This window comes from Anabrus simplex, chromosome 1, assembly GCF_040414725.1.
Source record: "Anabrus simplex isolate iqAnaSimp1 chromosome 1, ASM4041472v1, whole genome shotgun sequence".
NCBI lineage: Eukaryota > Metazoa > Arthropoda > Insecta > Orthoptera > Tettigoniidae > Anabrus > Anabrus simplex.
In genome coordinates, this window is record NC_090265.1 from 547,725,081 (window position 1) to 547,743,756 (window position 18,676).

General features: G+C 40.5%; 1 protein-coding gene across 4 annotated transcripts in view; it reads left to right on the plus strand.

Annotated features, from left to right (window-relative positions):
- The window catches only part of LOC136869295 (sialin), a 144,985-nt gene that overhangs the window by 108,000 nt on the left and 18,309 nt on the right, over positions 1–18,676 (plus strand). The gene's annotated exons all lie outside the window — the stretch shown is intronic.

Below are 18,676 nucleotides of genomic sequence, written 5' to 3' on the forward strand. Positions count from 1 at the left end.
TTTCTTCCCCAACTTCTCCTTCCTTCAGTTTACCTTGTAAGATACACGAAGTAGTCTATATTTATCACTTCGAATGGAATGGCCAACGTTCTTACGTTTCTACTTTTTGATGTTGTACATGACCTCTAGCTTATTATTCGGGCATTAGAGTACTTCAGTGTTACGTATTCCGTCAACCCATATTATTCGTAATAGGCGTCGGTAGCACGATATCTCAAAGGATCGAAGTTTGTGGGCGGTATTCTCGGTTAGGATCCAACTCTTGCCACCAGTGGCGTAACCAAGGGGGCGTGGTGTCAACCCCCTCCCCCGCCAAAAAAGGATCAGCCGTTGTTTTACGTAAGGTATGAACAAATTAAGAACTTACACTGAAATGTTAAAATTAATGTAGTGACAAAGAATCTACTAGCAAGGCTCGGCAGGGCCATACATAATTCTCCATGTCTGTACTACTTGAAGGGGCTTGAATGAAAGGAAAACACTTAGGATTATGATGCACGGAGATATTCCCCTGTAGAGGCTTCAGTATTGGGAATATAAGAGTGTGTTGACAAATGTCAAGAGATAAGATGAAGGGCAATTAGCAAGGGATTACTCTGTAGGGGGTCTGAACCTGACCACCGAGATAAGGGGGCCACGGCCAGAAGCAGTTGCAAGCTTACAACATCGTGTCAGCTTTTGTACCTCGGTTCCTAGAAACGACAATGTCCAAGTGCCCTGGCACAGCGTGGTCGCGATTGTCGGGTTGTATTGTAGTTGAGAGGCGTGCTGTATTTAAATTGCAGTGTTGGGAAGACTGTGCCAGGATTGTGAGTTCCTCATTTTGTGCCATATTAGTGACTTTTTGAAGATGGACCCTTTTGTCATAAAGAAGCCAAAATTATGTACATCCTCGGTAAGTTATGAGAATGTGTTTTATTCTAACAGTAGTACTGGCAGGTAGTAGCAGAACATGATCGCGGATGCGTGTGTAAGTTTTATAGGTAGGCCTGTCTGTTTGTCAATTGCCCAGGGACTGATTGGAACCTCAAATAGCACCATCAAAAGTGCGGGTAACTATTTTTTAATTGGCAGGCGTGATAGCTCAGTTCCAATGGTTCTATCTTCTCGTCGAGACGGCCGAGGCTTGAATCGCAGTCGATACATGCAAAATTTTTGAAATGAGGAGTCACGTTCTATTGAATTGGATTCTGCTCAAAACCGTAGATTCCATCGCTAAAGCTTATAAGATTTAAAATCCCTCGAGTCCTAAGCTTGCTTACTTTTCTTTAGTACAGTACTTTTGAACCATAACTGTATCATTTATGGCAGTTTATTTTCAGTATCCAACAATTCTTCGGGCTTACATTGTATCTTATACGTTGAGTGGATGCAGTGGCGTATCCAGAAAATAATTATAGTGGGTGGGGAATAAATCCAGGCCAGTAGCATGGATACGGCTTTTCCTTGGGAGGGGATACGAAAAGAAAGCCGCTCCTACCGAGTGCGCGAACGGATATTCAATAGATATTGACGGTTTTGATTGTTACGATGTAATTATATCCAATAAATGAAATCATAGCCCCTGCACTGGTAACATAAACCGGCTGCATTATTGAAACTGATCGTAAAATTAATATCATTCTTCTTTGTAAGGAAGTAGAATCTTAATTTAAATTGTCTTCTTAAAAAAGGAACGACTTTGGTACTACGCCCCGTGAAGGTGACTGACTACCTTCCAAGTCATAGACATTTCGATTATGGGAGGCTCAAGGCCAACTCTATTGCACCCACAAAGAAGGCTGTATCTTCCACGTCCCATGCCTTCCTTAATACTGTCAGTGCCGGGAATGGAATGCAGGATGCCTTAAGTCAAATTCTAAAATGAGGAGACCTAAAAGTAAGCAGAAGGAAGCGCCATCCGAGCAGGGCTCATTAGCTTCCAGCTATATGTCTTTTCACGAGAGTTTAATCCTGATGTAAACATGGTACAGTAGAAGTCCGATAGTGCGGTACGTTCGGGACCGGCCCGGTGCCGGATTACCGAAAATGCCGGACTATCGGGCGGTACCTCTTACTACGATATAGGTCAAGGCGTACAGCGAAAACAGCTGTAACACGGCGTTTTGCAGTAAAATGTTGATCAGCAGAATCATTAGTTTAATAACACACTCCTATTATCAAACCTGTTGTTTCTTATTGCCATTTCATAATAATGTCAGAGTTCATCGATGTTTTTACCTGTAACTCTTCCTTTAACATTTAGAGTCTTTCCATCTACAAATTCTCTTTTCCTTCGGTCCGCTTCAAGTTTTGAAGGCATGTTCTCACCCGATTTTGAACGTGGCCCATACATTCATTCTTGAAATCTGTTTTTTTAAATCATATGGTAGGCTTTCCAGTACTCAGTGTAGCACACAGCCTTCTAGGTTGAATATTTCCAGAGATACTGTAGAGATATTTAAGTAAGTCAATGCATAATAAATGGATCGTATCAGATACATTTGCACTATTAACTTTGAAATAATAAAAAATACACTTCGATTGGTTTCGACAAATAACGCATCAAATTGTTCACGAGAGATCATTATTAAGAGAAAATAACATTTAAAAAATCCTGGAATGGTGCCGGACCATCGGGCGTTCCGGACGGTTGGATGCCGGACTATTGGAATTCTACTGTATGTCGACGCCTCCGCCAAAGAAAGAGTTGTGATTCGCTGAGCGTGTAGTACGGACCTCCACCCCGTCATCGTCTCGTGTTCGGACGTACAGAGCTGCGCATCACATACGACAACAGTGCGAAGATCTGAACTTCTGAATAAACGGCTAAACCTGAATTCAGGATTCTTAGTTCATTGAACACATTCACAATGCACTGCCTATGGTCACTTCTGAGCGGTTTTCCTCTTTTGTGCTTCACTACACGCGATGGTCCTACCTCTTGCTCCATTTCTCTCACTGTGAATACTGACATTGACTGCTGCTGCAAGATGCAACACCTTATCTCCACAATGTACAGCTTGGGACTTTCCCTCACTACGAGAAGACTTCCTGTATTGCAAGCCTTGTGCCTTCATTTCTCGTTATTTAATCACTATTTTATTAAAACAAAACCATATATACCAGAATATATGATAACCATATTTTAATTTGCTTACGTACTCTTCCAAACTCTTTTAATGTAATAAACTAAAATAAAATAAAATTAATGCGACGTACTACTTTTCTTCGAGTTCACATACAGTCGAGTGAGTGCGACGGTTGCTTCTCCAATCAACTACGTTCATGTCCATGTACATAGGCAAGGTGCTCCGCCTACTTGTTTACATCAGGATTAAACTCTCGTGAAAAGCGGTATAGTTCTTCCGTCCGGTCTCGTGCATTTAGGTCAGATGAAAAATGTACCTCTTAATAAATGCTCCTCATAAAACCCTTGTAAAATAATAACTGTATCTACTTACCAGTATATCAATAAGTACAAACGCCTCCTTTTCATGTGGCTCAGTTGGTTGAGTCGCTGTCGTGAGTCCGAGTTCGCAGGTTCAAATCCGAGCTTGGGACGGTAGCCCTATAAACGGGTATTGTAATGCCAACAGCTCCGTGTCGTTGGCTTCTGGCACGTTAAAAAAATTCCTGCTGGACAAAATTCCGATGCTCCGGCGTCTGTTAAGAACTAGTATTGGAGAAGGGAATAATATACGAAGACAAAGACATATCCAGAGGTGGGGGTGGGGGTGGGGAGATGTGTCTAAGGAGACCCGACATGCAAGGAGTTTGAACGAAAGTACTTTTATTGAACATTTTATTTGTGATGTATTTCACTATTAGCTTCCGGGATGCACAGGAATCCACCATTCTAGGAGCCATGGACACTCATTTCCTTATCAGGTATTCTATACCACCTAAACAAGGGGTGCGAAATCAGAAATAAATGGTTGGGGGGAAGGGACATAGGGCTTAACTAGTAGTGTTTATTTCAGGCAGTATTTCGCGAGGGGGGGGGGTTAAATTTCTCCTGTAATTTAATTACCCCCTCCCCCCCAGACAAATGTAAATTGTAGATCTTTTTGTTTGAATTTTGTTGTTATAACGAAAATGATAAACATTAAACATTATTCCAATCAGCTGAGAAGTTTTGAGAGACTGTTGCTTCCTTAAGAAAGGCCAGACGAGGCGCGATTTGTCCTGATTTATTGCCTTCTTAGTGGAAACTTCCTCTATCAGGGCTAAGTTTTGACTGAAAATATTTGTCGGTTTGTACACTGCTTAAGTGAATATTGTCCTATTGGCTACTTATCTGAAACACACCCTCTCCAAGAAGTACACGAGTGGTGTGACAAAGGAGGAGAGCTTCAAGTAATTTATATTTTCCCCGGGTTTCAGATGGACTTGTCAGAGTGAAACATGAATAATAGGCTGCAGGTTCGGATTGCCACTGCTGCGTTGTTTTCTTGCTGAAGATCTGGCAGTCACTTGTATTGTTGCTGATGTTTTCATAAAAACATGTACAGTAAAAATCATTAATTTCAGTCATAAATTATATGTGTTCTACATTTTCCTCATTATTTTATAATGAAAGAATCTCCCCCGGGCAATTGTAGTAGGGGGGGGGGACCTTTGAGATAAAATCGTCGGTGGGGGATCCCTCCCTCCCCCCCCCCCGCGATTTCGCACCATGACCTAAACTCTCTGCAAGTTTGGACATCCACCAAAATAAGATTCTGAAAGAAGAGCTGCCATACTGCCTCCCCACACCCTCCTCCCCACACCCTCCTCCTTATCAAACTGTAATACTCGTTACGCTACTGTTTGGCACCATAAAGTAAGACAGAAAATACATAACACCGAAGTAAACGGAGACGGAGATTGATCTCGTAGAGAAGTTTGCTGATTCTCTTGAATGCTCCTTGCCTTTTCAATTCGGGACCTAATTTCAGCAGCAAGTACGCTGCCGAGATACTTAAAAGCGTTGGACTTGTTTTACTGTCGCAGACATTAAAAACTCACCTTAGGCGACGGTTGTCTTACACCACAGGATCTCAGAAGCAAAAGAGCAGTTGCCCACTTTCTATTGAAATTTTATCATCATTAATGAATTCCTTAAAGCAGTCTTCATAAGTGGCAGAAAGGCGGTTGTCTAGTCCCCTTTTATTAAGATTTTAGAAAATTTCGAAACAGCTGATGTTCACTGTCCGCCTGGAAGCAAACATCTGCTTTCCCTGTACTTATTTCTAAAAATATTTTGACTATGGTACTCTTAAACTGACATAGAAGCAGACGGGCGATATTCCACGTAACTTTTCACACGCTGGTGGTGTCTGGATTGTGAACTATGTCGGGCATATGGTTTTGCCCCTGTTTTAAGACTCGACGCCCTTCTTGGCGCCAACTCTATGTGGAGATATGTATTCACTATTGCATGTTTCTGTCGTGCTTGGTAGAGTGGCACGTTGTCTACATGAAGAGATGCGTATTGAGATCAACACAAGCAGCTAAGATCAAACCCGGGACCCTCTGAATCGAGGGCCGTGACGTTGACCAGTGAGCGAAGAAGCCGGATGCAGAAATCCCATTATATTATTATTATTATTATTATTATTATTATTATTATTATTATTATTATTATTATTATTTATTTGTTTATTTATTTATTTCTCCGTTAGGGTCTTCTGGAGACCACGTGACAATTTCAATTCTTCATCCTTTCTCGTTCCTTCTTCCTCTAATACTCCTTCATCTGCTCACTATGTCTCCCTTTCCTCTCCTCGGACCATTTTGAGCCTGTTTTCTTTCCCTCCCGACTTTAGAATCCTTCCTACCGGGCAAGTTAGCCCTGCGGTCAGAGGCGCACGGCTGTGTGCCTGCATCCGGCAGATAGTGGGTTCGAATCCGACTTTCGGCGACACTGAAGATGATTTTCCGTGGTTTCCCATTTTCACACCAGGAAAATCAAGGCCACGGTCGCTTCCTTCCAACTCCTAGACCTTTCGTATCCCATCGTCGACATAGGACCTATCTGTGTCGGTAAGACGTAAAGCCACTAGCAAAAAAAAAAAAAGAATCCTTCCATTTTTTATACTTTCTTTCTAAAAATCTCTCTCTCTCTCTATTGCTACTTCTTCTCTTACATCGTTTCTTTCGAAATCTTTCTTGACTTCATAAATCCAGGTTGTAGTTGACTTCTTGTTCCAAAGATATTTGAAGATCTGTTTGGTCAACCGGTTGTCATCCATTCTGTATACTCTAAACATCCAAAAACTATCAGTCGCCTCTTCCGCAATGTTTCTGTTATGTTTTCTATGTTCCGGTATATTTCATCATTACTTCTTGATCTCCAAAGTTCTATAGTTCTTGGCGGCCCGAGTGTTTTCCGTATATTTTTTCTTTCCAGTACTTCTACTAATTTATTCAGCTTATAATTCAGTAACCGGCCCCGTGGTGTAGGGGTAGCGTGCCTGCCTCTTACCCGGAGGCCCCGAGTTCGATTCCCGGCCAGGTCAGGGACTTTTACCTGGAACTGAGGGCTGGTTCGAGGTCCACTCAGCCTACGTGATTAGAATTGAGGAGCTATCTGACGGTGAGATAGCGGCCCCGGTCTAGAAACCCAAGAATAACGGCCGAGAGGATTCGTCGTGCTGACCACACGACTCCTCGTAATCTGCAGGCCTTCGGGCTGAGCAGCGGTCGCTTGGTAGGCCAAGGCCCTTCAAGGGCTGTAGTGCCATGGGGTTTGGTTTGGTTTGGTTTGGTTTTATAATTCAGTACTAGACATTCACTCCCGTATAGACATCCCGGTTGGACTACTCTGTTGTTGTGTTGTATGTTGAGGTTTTTAGATAAACACTTTTTGTGGTAGATATTCCTAGTTATACCGTATGCTCTTTCCATCTTGTGTATCCTTTCTTCTACAGTGGACTTTTCCAAACCAATTTCTTCAATTGTTTCTCCCAAATATCTGAATTTATTTACCGTCCTTATTCGACCAATTTCTGTTATTAGAAATTCTGGAGCATTTTTTATATTTGTCATAAATTTGGTTTTTCTACAGAAATTATTCCAAGAGATTGACTTGTATTGCTGCATTTTTTTAGGTTTTCTGAAAGTATTGCAATAATATTATTATTAATTCTGGAGAATTAATTTACAATTTTAATTTCGCTCTCCATTGTTTTAGTAAGGAGCTATCAGTCACCTATATACTGTAGACGACAAAATTCACGTTCAATTTCAGCTTTTGTGCTCTCCTGTAAAATATAAAATAAGAGAACATACACACTTTTGCTTCTGAATTTGCTGTTAATATATAGGTCTCAGTGCATACTCAGTCGGTAAGAATGTTGGTTGATAAGCGGAAAAGGTTATGAAATGCTAGACTTTCGAAGCCAGGGTGAAAAATACTCTATAACTTGTCAGTATTCCTCATTAAACTAATATTTATCTCTGTAAGGGATGCATTACGTTCCAATCTTGATTTTTTTTATCCTGGGTCTGAGTTCTAGGATTAACAGTGCGTTGTGTCTTCTGATCTGAGCTAGAACAAATTTGTTACCTTCATTGACCTGTCTCATTATCATCCTTGGCTTTGACGATACGAAAATGACTGAGATATGAGTGAAGCTAGTAATACCATTCCTTGTTTTTGAAAATGTCGCTCATTTCAGTGGACTTGGCAGACAGATATGGAATATCTTCTGGCTGATCAAGGAAAAGTTTAGAATTTGCTTTACGTTGCACCGACGCAGATAGGTCTTATAGCGACGATGGGATGGGATAGGAAAGGCCTAGGAGTGGAAAGGAACGGGCCGTGGCCTTAACGTACAACCCCAGCATTTGCCTGGTGTGAAAATAGAAAACCACGGGAAACCACCTTCATGGCTGCCGACAGTGGGGTTCGAACCCACTATCTGCCGGATGCAAGCTCACAGCTGCGCGCCCCAAACTTCACGGCCAAGTCGCCCGGTACTGAGGAAATCAACGAGAAACTTCCTCACTCCTCATTTCTCTAGCATGCCTCTTCAGTGATGCCTAGGTTATCTGCAGCTGATGCCTTCTGACCCCAATTTGGCAGGTTCGATCTTGGTTCAGCCCGGTGGTATTTGATGGTGCTCAAATACGTCAGCCTTGTGTTGATAGATTTACTAGCACGCGAAAGAACTCCTGTGGTACAAAATTCCGGCACTTCGGCGTTTCCGAAAACCGTTGAAAGAGTAGTTAGCGGTACGTAAAACATTATTATTATTATTGTACCGAAGGTACACCCACTCCGTGTATTTAAATTATGCGCCTTGTATAAGGCCATCTGTAACGTAAACCTTGAAACTACTAGTACAAGAAGTGCGGACAGTTTTCGTCAGATGTCTCTACTATCATATTATGTTGTGCCCTCTGGCGTGAAGATGAACTATTAAAATTCAAGATAAATTTTGTATGTGAAGCATTCCTAAACTGAATTGTTTATTGATTGTTTTTAGTGTTCAAAAGTTATCGACACTTCTATCTCTTCCCGTCAACCTTATTTTTCTACCAATAAGAAATTGTGTATATTTATTTATCTCTACCAATCAAATTTTTCTTATATTTATTAAATTAACCAATAAGAATAGTGGGTGTGTCAGGGCCTTGGCCCAGAGTTTTCTGGAACTTGCTTCTCCGCTATAAAAGCCGAGGGCTGGTAAGCCATGTTGTCTTTGTGATCGCTCCAGTCTAGAGCGTGTACGTAACGGAGGCGGGGGCTGCCTCGTCCATCTTCGGGAGGTCCACCAGCTCAAGATAATGGCAGATCCTGCTCAACATGTGATAGTATTTCAAAGCTAGCTCGAGGGGAAGGTCGACAATCTTTAGTAATGTAACTTTTATTTTCTGAAATGTAAATTTCAAACTAGTCGAAAGAACTTAACCGAAGTTAGGAAATAAAGAGTGAGGTACTCTCTTGTATTCCCTCTCAACTTGATATTGAGGTGACTGTGATTTTGTAACCTTTAAATTTATCTCTTAATTTTGTAGACTTTCTCTCCATCTAGTCACCTCCGTAGTATAGGCTTAGCCTCTGTAACGTCGGGCCATAAGCCCAAGTAGGGTTTTAAGTATTTCATGTAAATTTCAAGGAAGACAAGAGTTCGCCTCCTAACCTGTTGGATTTTCAGCCAGCAACTTTTACCTTTTGTTTTTACCAAAGGCCAGGTAGAATGGGTACTTGTTACCCCTGTTACAGTTAACCTTATTAATTTTATTTTAAGGCAAATCAGATTGTTGACCAGTTAAGACTTTGAAAACTGTTTGTTTTGTTAAATGTAGGTTGTGCCTTTGATATGCCTGGAACTTGTACATTTCTAGAATAGTCTCCTAAAGTGTAAACTTGTAGAGTTTTTTTTGCTAGTGGCTTTACGTCGCACCGACACAGATAGGTCTTATGGTGACGATGGGATAGGAAAGGTCTAGGAGTTGGAAGGAAGTGGCCGTGGCCTTAATTAAGGTACAGCCCCCCCCCCAGCATTTGCCTGGTGTGAAAATGAGAAACCACGGAAAACCATCTTCAGGGCTGCCGACAGTGGGATTCGAACCCACTATCTCCCGGATGCAAGCTCACAGTCGCGCGCCTCTAACCGCACGACCAATTCACCCAGTAACTTGTAGAGCATAGACGCTCCTCTACTGATGTAAAATTTGGGAGATCTGTCTCGAGTGTTGGTTGAAAGGAGCAAGAGTGCTCATGTTAAATTTGTAATTAGGGAGCTTCAAGCTCAGGTTGTTAATTGGATATTTGTTGATCATTCTGATTTTTCTAACATTGTTACCCAAGCTAACGAGCTGGTTCTGTACCTGATTTTTTATTTGCTTAGCAAAGTGTAAAGTTTAAGATAAAAAAGAAAAAAAGAAGAGAAAAATATAGCTATAATTTTAAAGTTTTCTGTATCCACCCATTCATGCCCGCACCTTCTATCACCTCTCTGCTCCACAAAAAACCGGTAACTATTATTATTATTATTATTATTATTATTATTATTATTATTATTATTATTATTAGTAGTAGTAGTAGTAGTAGTAGTAGTAGTAGTAGTAGTATTCTACAGCTTATGCCAGAACTGTTGAGCATTCAACCAACCTTCGGGCTGAATTCTCGACATACATACATACATACATACATACATACATACATACATACATACATACATACATACATACATACGTAAAGTTGCTAAAAAAACGGGTATACGGTATTGTATAAGTTCCTCGCAGGTGCATTGTTCTCTGACACAACTGGACATATTGATATAATATTTGTTGTGGGTATCGACAAGGTTCGTATCTACATAGGAGGTGAATTATATTTCGATAATAATTAATATCAAGCCTGATTTAAATGGAAGGAACATACAATACTTCATTCTTTTTTGAGCTACTACACATAACCCGTACGTACTATGGAGGGCTAAGTGGCTCAGACAGTAGAAGTTCTGAGCTTCAGATCCCAGGTTGGTGGGTTTGAACCACCTCCCTCCAGTCCATTATTTGAATTTGCTCAGTGGGCCAACATCGTGTCGGCAGATTTACTTGCACGTAAATAAACTCATACGGGACAATATTCCGGCACCTCGGCGTCTCTCAAAACCGTGAAAGTAGTTAGGGGGACGTGAAACAAATAACATTTTATTAGGCCGTACTTAGACATCCATCACCACTGGGACTGACTACGTAAGAATGGTGTTACAAGCATAATTGCATATTGTCATAGACGTAGATGAGACTAAAATACACAGATGAATGCAACAATTTTGCATAAAGATACGCCTGCGGGGTCGCGAAAGGTCGGTTAGCGATCCAACATGGCGTTAGAAACAACTTTTTAAATTAATCAATTAATCCTTATCTACTAATGTAGATAAAATTTAAATTACAGTATGTAATTTTCATCTATATATATTGTAGGACATATCATCATTTTTATTTTTCTGCGGAATCTCCGTTCTGAAATATGGAAATGTAACGATTTCAGTGAAGCAAGTCGTAGAAAAACCAGTCGTCCATGCGTCTTTTTAGCTTACGCTGACCAAACCGACGTCTATACTATGAGGGTGAGAATTGTTCAGCACTAAAAGGTTGTACAAAAAATCCGCGACAGCATAAATCTATCTTTAACATATACCCCATTATAAGGGTTTTTATGTTACAGTTTGCAGTAAAAAAGGAGATACATTTTGAAATAACTTTTAAGTTAATCAGTTAATCCTTTTCCAAATAAACTGCTAATTCATCTCAAGTAACTAACGTAGATTAAAATGTAATTTACAGTACGTAATTTTCATCTATACTTTCGGAACGATCAACGGCTTCGGCCAGCAGCTATCGGTCGTTTTACGACTTCAGAGAACGGTGCATGTGTTGCGAGTTTTCGCTATTAATTCGATTCACCTAGCCTTTTCTCTATTCCGTCAGTTCCAAAGTCTGTTTGGAGTTTCCGTAGTAATTTGATGCATCTCGGCATTTCTTCATTCAGTCTGTGAACATTTCCTCGCACAGGCTACACAGTCGAGTTGAGACTGGTGGAGGGAGAGATGTGTTTGGAGTTTTACTGTTAATTTCATGCACCTCGGCTTTTTTAAAGTCCGTCCGTGAACATTTCATTGTACTTGCTACGATACAATAATTAAGTTTTCCAGTGACTTTTCGTTATCTATATAAAATCTATAACAAGGCATGTAGCCTCCGGAGAGGCCTGGTTCAGTTCTTTCTAGTTGACGCCCTATAGGCGACCTGTGCGTTTGTGAGAATGGAGACCTATCTAGGATGAATTCTAATCATGAAGACGCCACAAGCACCAGTCCCCGAGGCAGAGGAATTAACCAATGAAAGTTAAAATCCCCGACCCTTAAGGGAGTCGAATCAGGAACCCTTCGACTATAGGCCAGCGTGCTAACCATTTAGCCATGGAGCCAGACTATAAAATTTATGACAGCCCATCATGCCCAGACGGAAAGCGAATATAGGTCGTAGTACTTTGCATTCTAGAAAAGTCCGTTTATCTGGTAACAATGAAACTGACCAACAGAGATATTCTCGGTTGTCACAGGACAGAGAAGGAATGACTTCACAAAGACAAAGGGAGTAATCTTTCTCCAAATTCACTGCCCAGGATCAAGTAAGTTGGCACAGTAGTCGATAGTGAAGAAGCTTTTCATCACTCTACAGAATTTCTGAATTTTTTACATCCTTCTGACTTGCCACCACACATGCTGATATTAAGTGTGGGTGTCTAATATGGTTATGTAATATACACTCGCCTAAGTTATGAAATGGGATGCGATTGGTAGTGAAAACTTTGCAAAACTGTTTGATTGAAGCTAATATTTTAACTGGCTGTGGCACATGAGAAACTGTCTTAATACCGAGGATCTCTATGATTGATTCCTTCTCAAATTTTCCTCTTGATTTCAAACGAGTCCAATTCCCGGTAAGAGTTTGCTTTGGCATGACAATAAACAAAGCACAGGGTTGGGCACTTCGCGTGGCTGGAGTTGATCTCAGGGGAGAATGTTTTTCTCCTGGGCTGCTTTGCGTGTCCTCGCGTGTTACATAAGAACGAAATCCTTTCGTGTTCACTACCGGAGAAAAACTAATGTCGTATACAAGGAAATATTAGAAGTCCTCGATTAAAAGTAGCCTATCGCCTTAAATTCATAACTGTTCCCTATCTTCGGACAGGCTATCCAGGTGAAAACTTATGGAGTTGCTGCTTCTAGATCATCTAAGATCCAGAAAATGCATACAGGGGGCATTCATGTACAATATGCTTTATGGTCTGCATTGCAGCATCGCAGTCACAAGTGGAGTGTACCCAATCCCACTGACGTAGAACTGAACCAGTCCTACCGATGTCACGTGTGATTTAGTTCTTTATAACCTATTTATTTTTAAAATAAAGATTCACTGTATTATTATTCTTTGTCTTCGTGTAGCCTCTAGGTGGAGGAATAATTTGTAATAAAATAATGCAGTCCATGGTATACAGCATGAAGATCTGTGAAATAAAACTGACTTCGTTAACCAAACAAACTCCTACAAGATCATTAACGTATGTCACGCTCACTACCCATCCACTTAACTCCCATAAAAGGAGACTATATTATTAGAAACTATTTCAATTTCAGTTCTTAGTGCCAGTAACCTTGACAATATTTTCCCACAGCTCAGCCGACATATTTCAGAAGGTAGGAACAACGCGGAATGATGAGCGCCAACTTTAGGGCAGATAGCTGCTAATAATCTGAAGAATTTCGCGGACGATTTAGTCGTATTTAAACTGCATCTGATAAGGCGACGTAACTCAAGTGATACACTTTTACCACCTAATATTTTAGGCGAATTATGCAATGAATTGTCTTCTTATCATGGTTTTAATATTCTTGTGTCAACACCAGAATACGGGCCAGCCATTGCTCCCTCGTCTGCGCATAAACCGACAGAGTACTTCCATTCTAAACATTCAGAATTAAATTAGGTATTAGATCAATGAAAATTCTCTCTGGAGTAGCATCGAGAAGTTCAAGATAACACAGCATTTCTTCCAGGATAGATGTAATTCTGTGGTTGATAAAAAAACACGACTAGCAGTATCGGTGGATTCATCTGTCAGTCTAGCAAACCACGGAGATAACCTAACCCTTTCAGATCCCACCGTAATGTTATACAAAGAAAATAGTTCTAACTTTTTTCATGATGCACTACATTAAGAATTAAGAAATACACGATAATTTGAAAATTCTATTTTTTACATACACCTACACATTTGTGTGATCTGCTTCATAACCGTTTGTTTTTCTCAACTTCTTTGTCTTTATTATACTGTAATGACAAAGCATTTTAACAATTAGATGACACATATTGCTTAAGAATTTTTAGGCGTGACACACAACTTTACTTCACGTAATGACATCTCCTACGCCAGTTTGCATCTTTTTAAATATTAAGATGCACTCTAATGATACAGTTCTTTCAACTTTTAAAGGCCCATATTTCCACTTCTCATACGCCATGATGGGGTCGTGGGTGCGAATTGTGACGTATATGTGGAGTAGGCCCTGTTTTACGGCCGGATGCCCTTCTTGATGCCACCCCTATATGGAGAGATGTATTCACTGTTACGTTTTTCTGTGATTGTTGTTGTATAAATATGAAGAGGAGTGTATTGGGACAAACATGAACACCCGTTCCCGAGTCAGAGGAATCAACCAGACGTAGCTAAAATCCCCGAGTCGGTCAAGAATCTGAAGGGAAGGTCTCGGCACTGATCTTTCAGCCAAGGAACCCGACTATGTTACGCTACATGTAGGCTAAGGGGATATTTTAATGTATTTTCTGTAAATTTCGTATGAATTCTTGTGCATTTTATTGTAATTATTATGTTGCACTACTCGTGAATAATTTTTAATTGTCACGTTATTTTCTTTTTGTTCTTATGTATTTATTTTTATTCTTCTTCTATCGTTAACATGAAAGTTCTTGTTATTTTTATAATTTCTTCTAATATCTAGTAATTGGTTCTAGTTATATAATTCATGTTTTAATTTAATGTATTTGCTGTACCACTATAAACAGACATTGCCGCCGAGATATTTCCCCATTGCAATGAATTTGTCAATAATAATATTTTTATAACTTTTTAAAATGAAAATATGCGTAGAATAGCCAAGGTTTTGTTATCACAATGAAACAACACGAACATGTAAATAAAAATCTGCATCTTTTTCTACAGCTTTCCTCACACCTGTGCGATACTAGCGTGAACTGCGTCTTATATGTGGATTTTGCCCAGTTTTACGGCCGGATGCCCTTCCTGACGCTAAATCTATTTGGAGGAATGTCATCAAGATTGCGTGCTTCTGTGGTGGTTTCTAGTGAGGGTGTTGTCTGAATATGAAGAGCAGAATGTTGGGAGATACACAAACACCCTGTCCCCCAGCTAGAAGAATGAATCAGAAGCGATTAAATCCCAGACCCGGTTGGGAATCGAATCGGGGACCCTCTGAACCGAAGGCCTCAACGCTGATCATTCAGCCAACGAGTCGGACAAACATGTAAATAAAAATATTTGTAATATTTTATTATCCGACCTTAATTCTTTTTACAGGACTTTTCAGTTAACCCAAGTACCAACTAACAAGAGATTAAGATTGCACGTTATAATTTTATAAATATTGCAAAACTATTTAAAATGGTTATTTTTATAATTATTACTGTTTAATTCTAATACACCATTATTGTTTGCCCTTCAAAATACACAGTTAGATTAACGGAACATGTAATATATAAATAAGCTTAAGTTTTTCCACTCTCGAGTTAAACTTAGCAGTCTGGCTCCTTGGCTGAATGGTCAGCGTACTGACCTTCGGTTCAGATGGCTCCGAGATCGATTCTCGGTTGGGTCAGGATCTTAAGTTTGTCTAGTTAATTCCTCTAACTCGTTCGTTTAAAAAAATGAAATGGCGTATGGCTTTTAGTGCCGGGAGTGTCCGAGGACAAGTTCGACTCGCCAGGTGCAGGTCTTTCGATTTGACGCACGTACGTGACCTGCGCGTCGTGATGAGGATGAAATTATGATGAAGACGATACACCCAGCCCCCGTGCCAGAGAAATTAACCAATTATTGTTAAAATTCCCGACCATGCCGGGAATTGAACCCGGGAATCCTGTGACCAAAGGCCAGCACGCTAACCATTTAGTCATGGTTCATCTACCTTCATATACTCACAACGCATCACACTACAAACCACCACACATACACGCAGTGTTTAGTATTTTAGTATTTATATTGAACATAACAGGCGTTCAGCCCAAATACGTGTTCACAATGCAAACAACTTACAACAAAAGAAAAAAAGAAAAGAAAAACACGAGACTCCTTGGGCATGCCATGAGGTCCATCACATACTCCGGAAACGTGACACTCCCTAGGGAGGGAACCACAGCAGTCATCCTCAGTCCCTACATGCTACGTCCATCGACCCCACTTAATATTAAGAGAAAAAATAAAAGGTAAAAAATAAAAATAAAATAAAAATAAACTAACAACCTACTACTACTGCTGTCCGGCCGTGTCATCACCCCTGGTGAGAAAAAGGCCGCCCTCCCAGTGATGACACGACCGGCCCTATCCGTGGGACCCAAAAGAAGACCCCAACAAACCCTACCAGATGGCATTGCAGATTTCTCACCCTTCCTTTTGCAGCCAGCCATGTGAGGCTGAAACCGCTTTCTTCCTGTACCCCGCCCCTCTCACTCCTCGTTCCGCATATATCTCTCTTATATATATATGGGTAGGCCCGTCCTACCCCATCCTCTTACGAGTATGTCCTGCTCTTCCTTCCCGCTCACTCCTTACTATCTCTTACTGTACATACATAGTGAAAAAACTGCAGATGCCCAAATATAAAAATATAAAGTAATACTACTACTACTACTACTACTACTACTAATAATAATAATAATATAATAATAAACTAAAATCAATATACTCATTGGATACCTTAAATAAATACTAATTGAATACCTTAAATAAGACTAATTTAGCCCTCATCAGTCCTTGGATTCTACATACATCAGTTACAACAGATCGTTCTGCAAGAACCGCCGACTTCGCGTTTCAACATACTCAGCACATGTCCTTGTTTACTCCGCTGCTTGCTCCGCATTCCTTTTCACTGACCTGCTCCCACTGGATTCCAGTACACTGTTAGTCAACAGTTACATACTATCTTGCCATATCACAACCAATAAAGCCTCTACAGTTGAAAATTACCACATCATTCACCTACTCTACTAACTCACCAACTCAATACTCTTCGTTCTGACTTGGTCATACTTAACCTCCAGGCTAAAATTCTACCTTCTCAACTATGTACACATCTCCAGTACTCCAGTTTCCATTAAATTTACCATACAAACTCCATCCACTAAATACCACCAAACTATTAAACAAGCCTCCCATAAACACACATCACCATTCCAAACACATACTCCCGTAACCCCTCTAAGCTATACTTCATCATCTTTGAATTCACTTCACATACCTCCATTACATTTATCACCAATCATTTCATCATACAAACACAAACCGCAATGCATCTCCGAACTCATAACCACCTTCATTCTTACCAAAAAGGCTCCAACTCCACTCCAATTTCGCCTCCTTATACACTCTTATCACTTACATCCTTTACACACACACACATACTCACCCTATTACCCTCCCTTTTTCATCTATCTCTCACAGGATTTTTTTTATCGTATATAGATACCTGTTGAACTCTCCTCTGTCTTCCCATTGCTTGATAACCCACCTTATAATAATCTGCTCATCCCCTTTTCCTAACAGTTTCCGATGTTTGGCACTCAATAAACTAATTCTTATCTTACTTGTTTTTTCACAATTACTTATTAAGTAAAATCGTCGTTCACTGCCCCCACATAATATACATACTGTCTTATCTCTACCTTTTAACCAACCCTTATTCTTATACAGTCCCATCAGCCACCATACCAACCCACCCAAACACCAAGATAACTTCTTAGTCTACTTTCTTCCAATAATTTCTGCCTATGCATATCTCTAATCCTCCTCGCAAGCACCTTCAGCCCTCTGGCTTCTGTCTTCGTTCACACCTCTCCCCACATGTAGCCTAAGCCTATCATCTCCAAGTATCTTTTAATTTTTTCTAGCCAGCATCCTTTATACATGCTCTTCAGTTGTTGTTCGTACGCGGCTTGTAGCAATCTCCTGTCTTCTTGTCTTTTCAAAATCATCCACACAAAAATTCCAAATCTTCCCCACATATTAATTCCACCCCTGCATTAGCTGTGCACTGCAGGAGCCGCATCACCGCCTTACCGAAATTACTAATGATTCGTCTTAATTCCACTCTTTCCTCATCCAACTCCCATACTTCAGCCCGATACATTACCCTACCAGAAACGACCGAACTTAAAACTAACGTCAATGTTTTATAACTGATACCCGGTAATTTAGCCAGCAAGGTTTTGACTGAGGCTAGTGCGGCATGCCTCTGCTTCTCGCTCTTCTAATGAGATCGTTCCAAGTCCCTTTTCAGTTAATAATGGCTCCTAAATATTCCAACTTACTTACTTGTTCCAACCTTTCTCCCTGCACGACCCACTTCTCATCCACCTTTCTTCCTTTGTGTACCTGGGCGACTAGCATTTTAGATTTATTCCCGTTAATTTTCAAGGGCCATTTCTTTGCGAAATCCGACACTGCATTTAAGCTCCTCTGCATCACCCCTGAAATTAGAGTCCTCAATATCAGATCATCAGCAAAATTCAATCCCGGTATCTCCAACCCATTAATCTCCGGCACAGCCCAGTTGTTTCCCTCGTGTCCATCCAAGATATCGTTAATAAATAAAATAAACAATATTGGCGATAATTTACACCCTTGCTTTAAACCCACCTTATACTCTAAGTGTCTGCTAAACCTATCGTCTCCCAGTTTTACACAGCACCTGACCACCTTATATATCGCCTCCACTGCCCTTATCATCTCTTCCAAAAACCCCAACCTACCCAATTTCTCTAATAGAGCCCCTCTATTCACCTTATCGAACGCCTTTTCAAAGCCAATTGCCGCTACATACACCTTGCCTCTTGACTTCTCCAAAACCGTCCTCACTATCATTATATTGTC